The 7556-nt window shown below is 35.9% G+C and overlaps 1 long non-coding RNA gene across 1 annotated transcript; it reads left to right on the plus strand.

Annotated features, from left to right (window-relative positions):
* The first annotated feature begins 3607 nt into the window (after positions 1–3607).
* On the plus strand, positions 3608–7327 carry LOC138239148 (uncharacterized). Its single transcript, XR_011189570.1, has 4 exons — positions 3608–3689; positions 5297–5346; positions 5614–5679; positions 6493–7327. It is a non-coding gene; the product is annotated as an uncharacterized lncRNA (long non-coding RNA).
* Positions 7328–7556: the final 229 nt, after the last annotated feature.

A 7556-nucleotide genomic window follows, 5' to 3' on the forward strand; every position in this document is an offset into this window, starting at 1 on the left:
TTTAATAATGGCTACCCCTCTTTTCTAGCCATACTGTAGATATGTGTTCAAGTCATGGATTTACTGGTTTTGCTGGTGTTTTTTCTATTATCTGTAAAAAATATTTCCAATAAGCACATGTTTTTATATTGTATTGCGCATCTTTCCTGTTAAAATAATTTTAGATTGCAGTATTTTACAGTATACATATTCGTCTTTTATGTTTCAGCAAACATGAAAACTTTTTCTGACCCTGGTTGTCCCCCAATGGTTAGATACTGTACAGTGCCTTCAGAAATTTACCGGTCCTTGGGTTTTTTCAAATTCAAATGGATACATTTCAGTGGAATGTTTTTGTCACTGATCTAACCGATCCATACAAATTACTCTATATGAAAAAGTGGAACAGAAGTTCAGAAATTGCATTTTTTGGTACTTTAGAGAAAACAATGAAATGTCTTGATTTAATACACTTTAGAGAAAACAATGAAATGTCTTGATTTAATACCTATTCATGACCTTTACTATGAAACTCCATAATGCGCACAGGTACATCAAAGTTGCTTATTAGATCACTCTAAAACTTGAATGTAGTTCACTTGTGGTCAGTTAAATTTTGTTGATGTGATTTAAGAATGTCCTTTAGTTGACAGCATATGTCTACTATGAAGACCAAGGGGCTACATAGTTTGTACCACTCACATCTTGGGAGTGGTATAAAAATATCTCAGGTGTTGAAAGTGCCCAGGAGCACAGTCAGGACCATCATTAGGAAATGGAAAGAATACAGACACACCTACACACTTCCTGGGGCAAGGACATCCTCTCAGATTGAGCAGCCAGGCAAATAGGACCTTGGTCAGATAAGTGACCAAGAACCCAATGGCCACCTGATAGACCTGAAGAGTTCTATGGCTGAGATCTGAACACCTAAGGACAACATTAGCTTCAGCACTACACAGCACTAGAGTGGCTAGATGGAAGCTAATAGCATGCCTGGAGTTTTCAAGAAGGCATGTGGTGGACCCACAGACAATGTGGCAAAAGATTTGTAGCTCTAGTGAAACACAAACCAAGCAAAGAATGGAGCCAAATAAAGACAATTCATTAAGGTGAACCTGCTTTATCCAGCAAAAGACCTCAAACTGGGGCAAGGATTTATGTTCCAATAAGACAATGAGCCCCACGCATATTGTTAAATTGAACATGGAGTGGCTTCAGAAGAAGGGGCATATTGCTTAATGGCCCAGCCAAAGCCCAGATGTTAGTGCCATTGAAAGTCTGTGGAAGGACGTGCAATTTTCAGTTCACTAACACAGCCCATTCAATATGACAGAGCTCTGAAAGAAAGAATCCCTAAAATCCCATATTGCACATTTTCAAAGCTAGTACAGACATACCCAAAAAGAGTTAAAGTGATAATTCGCTGGTGTTTTACTATATTCTTTTCTGTAAAGAGTTCTGCTACAATGTGTTGACAAGGAGTAAATACTTCAGTAAACGTGCTATTTTCTTTTTTAATACATCTGTTAGGTAATTGTTTTGTGTGATATATTGTGTAAACATAGTAAAAAAATAATTTAAATGCATTATGCATTTGCAGATTTTGAAAGGGGTGGCAAGTAATTTCTGAACAAACTGAATATACAGTAGATCGTGGCATCCTAAAATGTGGGTTTTACAGAAGGGAGACTCTACTGGCTTGGAATATTTCTGGAGCAAAAACACAGGAAACAGCCCTGTTCAAAACTGACAGCAGCAGGACTGATAGTTATGCTATCACTGCTGTTGTTCAATCCCATTGTGGATAGTACTGCCATCAAGAATCTGGTGATTCATTCTCAATTCAGTGATTATCTCTATTATGTAATATATTGAATCACATATTTTATAATTAAACTTTCATTTTTTAGTCCCCATAAAGGAGGATAATAAAAATTAGTAACAAATTACAAATTATTTTCATGTAAGTGTCACATAGTCATATACAGTAGATATACAATGGTCCTACTTACATCCTGTTTTATCTTATACCATATTTAGTTCTTCCTCAGGCAATAGTGACCCTGGAATCCAGATGGATAGAGATTTTCACTGCTGATATTCTGACACTGAGGTGTATGATTCAGGGAAGCTTTGTCGACTGGAACTATACATGGTATAGAGATGGACTAGAACTTCCACCAGATGAGAATAACTTCGGCAGCAGCGGACATGGAGAGACATACAGATTTAGCTTTGCAAATGAATCACAGAGATCACAATTTACTTGTAGAGGGAAAAGGAATACAAAACCCAGCTATTCATTGGAAAGTGATGCCTTTGTACCACAAAATATTGGTAAGTCATCAGGTGTTTACAATTCTTCTTACATTCCATTATATCTAACTACAATATAGATGTGTATCATTTACTTATTTATACAGTATTTTAACAAGCAGAATTAATACATTTCTGAATAAATACTGCACAGTGGCATTTGCACATATCCACAAGAGAACAGCATTAAAACAACTGTATGTTATTGCTGTGTGAAAGAATGGGATAATCTGGAGGGGTATACATTATTAAAAATGTATTATAGATTTTCAGATTTTAAGAGACCTTAAGAGTGTTCAGCTGTTGAGTCATAAAATACATCATCTTCAAACTCACTTATAAATGATAGCTATGTTAGCTGCTGTATTCTATGCTGAAAACACAGTTTAGTACTAAACAGTTAAACCAAGGAGAAGTGTGGTAAAGTATGATATGCTTTGGTGATATGGTGAAGCGAATCATGTGTGCAGTTTTAAAATAAATTAAAAAGCTTCCCAAATAATGGAGCCATATGGTTCCATGATTCTATTCCTGCTTTTGGCACCTGTCTGTGTGAACTTTGAATGTTCTTCCCATTTTCCTGGGATTTTTGTCCGGTGCTCTAGTTAATGACCCTTATAATAGTTTATAATAGGCTTATAATAATAATAATAATAATAACAACTCTGGACTTCCACTCAAAGCGCTTTACAGGTAATAGGGACTTCCCTCCACCACCACCAATGTGCAGCTCCACCTGGATGATGCGAAGCCAGCCATAGTGTGCCAATACTGTACACTCACCGCACATCAGCTATCAGTGGAGAGGAGACCAGAGTAATGAAATTAGTTCATAGATGGGGATTTTTAGGAGGCCATGATTAGTAAAGGCCAAGATGAAATTTGGTCAGAACATCGGGGTAACACCAATACTCTTTTCGACAGATGGCCTGAAATTTTTTATGGCCACAGAGAGTCAGGACCTTGGTTTTACATCTCATCTGAAGGACGGTGCCCTTTTAAAGAAGTGTATATAGTGTATATACTGTAAGATGAGCGCCCCCTACTGGCCCCACTAACACCTCTTCCAGAAGCAATTTTAGCTATCCAAGGAGGTCTCCCAGGCTCACACCTGTTTAGGTTCAGCGGATTGCCAGTGGATTGTGGATTGTGAGTTGCATAGCTGCTGGCTGTAAATCTTGCCTTGTGGGGAAGACAGCTTGTCCATAAACATAACCTGTTCTGGAACTATGAAGACAAATTAAAAACTGTTTAAGATCTATATTTTACTTTCTGTTCTGTCCCTGCAGTGCTTATGTGGAAAATCATTGTGGGACTTACAAGCACTCTCATTCTGATTGGATTTGCCATATTCTCGGTCCTAGTTTGTCGAGGAATCAACAGGACATCTGGTGAGACAAAGAAAAAACTCTTGCAAGAACTACAGTATATGTGAGGTCATAAGTGTGGATGTGAGCTTATTTTCCATATTCTCTCTTTTTGCATTTAGACCTTTAACTCACTGTGGCACTTAATTACTATTACTCTTGTGTATTACATGTTTTTTAGCTTTCAGAAGGAGTATTTTTTTACAATCCACTTAGCATTTTCAGTATGTAGAGTATAATGATTCATTTTTAGACAAGGCTAATGTAATGCAATATAAAATTTGATTTAAAATCTAAAAATCAGATTCCCAGATATAAGCCACAACTACTAAAGAAAACTGAATGATAATATTACAAATTATCCAAAAAATGTAAACTAGTGTCTCACCCTTGTGGTACCAGGTCTGTGTAAAAAAATATATTGATGGTCTTGGAGAGTCACTGTACGTTCTGTGTTTAAGTCTAGTTGAGCTCTGAATCACTTAACTATATCAATTATTGACATAGTAACTAGGGGCTAATATGCTTGGTTATTTAAGAAAAACCTGTAAAACTTGCAGATCTTCTGCTCTCCAGGACCAGAGTTGTCCCCCTTAAAACAATTATATCTCAATTTAAACTATTTTAGTCATAAAATGTTTTAGCATTCTGCTTTTCAAAACTAGCACATAAAGACAGTTAGAAAAGTACAGGGATTAGTACAAATGAGAAAAACCCAGACATACATGGCAACCTTATGTATGCCTTTCTTATCTGATGACAAATTCAATTGTCAACAGCAATGGCTTCCATTCTTTGTCCTAGAGATGATAGATCTATGATATATTAAGACTTACTGTAAAAGAAACTCTATCTGTTTCAAAAGACCGGGAACATTTTAAAGGAACTGAAAAAGTATTGTGTTCAAAGAAGTGACTCCTGAAGCATATTAAGATTTTCTGTTCAAAATGTATACATTACTCAATTTAACAATTCATCTACTTAACAGAATGAGTCAATCTTTGAGAAATAGTTGATTTAGTGGTTACCTGTGAAACCCGCTGGTTAGTACTCTCCTAGAACAGGGTTGAATTATTCTGCCATAACCTCTCCTGGTGCTAAGAGTTTCACCGCAACGTGAGTGCTTTCATGGAGCAGTGATCAGGGCTCTGGACTCAAGTTTGTTGATTCAAATACTACAGTAGGTGAATGATGTGCCTGTTGTACATTTGAGATTCATAAAAAAAATGCCCCAGTTAATGTGCCTCCAGGTTGTCATTACAAATGAGCTTTTTTTCACAAATTTACCTGGCAAAATAAAGGAAACAAAGGATTCCCTTTAAACTCTCTTGAGTGATGAATTCAAGTGCACTTCAGTGTTGTCAATGTCTCAGGTGGCAAGCCAAAAAAGAACAACACATTGCAATAAGAAACATATAAATAACTTATAATTAGTCATACAAGTTATTAAAATTGTTCCTTCTGAATGCATATTTTTTTCTATAGATAATAGGAATAAGGTTGAGATGTTGTCTTTCTTGGTGAGATGAAAAGACAAAGACTCTGGTGAAGAATAATGCTGGAATTATGTTACCATACAGTATCTTAGTTTCTCTCAGTGCTGCTGAATTTTCTAGTGTTCTCTTTTCCAGGCTATCCCAGTTCACCAGATGAGCTGTATGACTCTCTAAGAGACATCAGAGTAAGTCTAAAGCTCAATACTTTTGCTGTTAGCCAAGTCTTTGTAAAACTACATCATTACACCCACATTTTAAATTATTTTGCATGTCACAGCATGGCCTCGCAATTTAAAAGGATAATGAAGTTAATTTTAAGATATTTTTTTCCACAGTATATAAAGCTTTCAACAGTTATGAGATTTTCAGTTTTATGTTTTTGTGATATGCTGTACATGTACAGTATACTGTATGTCTTCCATTACACTCATTTCTTATTTCTCTATTTACAGGCATTCCATGAGAACCAGTCCTAGCAGCTTTTTTTTCTGTTATTAATCTTAACCTAAAAAACTAAGGTACTACTGCTCTTTTTTCTACTGAAAACTTTATTAACTTTTCTTTTTTGAAAAAAAAAAGATTATGCTAAGCATCATTAATGCACATAAGAAATGCAACACTCAGGTCTCCTAAATTCAATCAAATATTTAAAAAATGAGCATCAAACAGGTAACAATTTTGTAAAAACAGACCAAATAATCATAGGTTTGCAGTATATAACATCACACACAACCAAAATGAAAGCATTACACAGCTAATGTTCAGCATGACCTCTTTGATTATTAATGTAATCTTGGCAATAATGATGTACAAACCTAGTCAACCTCTGGAAAGACTACTGTTGGATCTTCCACCACTCTTTCCATATACTGTAGCTTTGCAGTATTTGAAGTTGTCTGCCACTGATTGTTTCCAGAGATGTTTTGTTGGACTTTTAAAGTTGTCCATAGCATGTCCTTAAACGTATTTAATTGACATTGTGCCACGAATCCTGGCATTATGTTAACATTAGCTTTAGATGTCTTATATTGTCCTTTTGTAAATTTAAGATTTACACATTTGCATACAGGAATAGAAAACTGTTGGTTCAAGGTCTTCATCAATGTATTGGAAACAATAGTTACACTCAGTCTGCTCCTAAGGCTTTCTTGTTTTAAAGAAGGTGCCTAACCTATATCACCATGGTAGCACAACTTTACTTTACCGGTTGACTTGAACAAACTCACCTGATTTTCACATACTGTACATTGTCCTTTGTCAGTTGTGTCAAAGGCAAACAACATTTATCAGTGAATAAAGCTTGCTTAACAGTCTGTCTGCTTTCTCCTTAGATGTTCTCTGATCCACAGAAGACAGCAATTCTCTCTCTCACCTGTCTGCCTGTTGACCTTAAATGGCATCCTAAAGTACAGATGCGGAGAGTGAGCAACATCATGTTGAATTCTTTAAGCCACCACCGTTGCAATGCAAATGCTGTAACATAACACATTTGTATATTCAGGGGTTCATCCAACTTTCCTCTTGATATTTGATTTCTACTAACATGTTGGCTATCCTTTAGCTTTAACAAAGTTGAGCCAAAAAAGTGATCAGTCCTTACCTTCACCCTTATCAAATATGTTTTATGGCATTCTGCCATTCTGTTTTTTTTAAGTAGAATGTCTGGAGGAGTTTAACTGGCTCATTTTCCTTTTAGCTGGGAGCAGCAGTCTTTTCCACAGGCTGTCTTCTCAGTACTGAAACAAGAATGGACAAGAGCACAATCCACTGATTCTCACCCAATGGTACAGGATACACAGGAAAATAATGGAACAGACAAACAGTTGAGATAGGAGAGGAATGCAAATCAAAGAGTAGCTCATCTGCTTGCCTAGCAGAAGTCCTCTATCAGACAGGACCACAAGATTTTAAGAGTTTAAATAAGATATGCTAAGTGAACATGTGAATCATTGTTAAACAATGAAGCATACATTGTTTCACAATGTGTTTTACATGCTCATTTAGTTTGAATTGCAATTACAGTATGTTATACATTCCAATGTCTTTTGTTTTAAAATAAATGTGTTCAAGGTTTGAATATTATTTCAAGTATTTTACTGGGTATCTTTCAAGAAACAGATGGACAAGACATTTGTATAAATGAGGTATCACAGAATGAGAAAGATGGACTGATTGGTCACCTCTTATTTGCAACCTTTCTTATATTCTTAAATTCTTGGAATTGTGTATGGGTTAGCTTGGAAAATTGACACTTTCAAATGTCCTACTGCAGGAAACAAGCATAGGATTTCAGTTTGGAAAAACTGTATCCACTGAATCTAACCTCGTACCCTTTTGTGATATATATATGTATATTTGGTTAATGTCAAAGTTACACATCATGAGGCTAAACAGG

This window comes from Lepisosteus oculatus, chromosome 5, assembly GCF_040954835.1.
Source record: "Lepisosteus oculatus isolate fLepOcu1 chromosome 5, fLepOcu1.hap2, whole genome shotgun sequence".
NCBI lineage: Eukaryota > Metazoa > Chordata > Actinopteri > Semionotiformes > Lepisosteidae > Lepisosteus > Lepisosteus oculatus.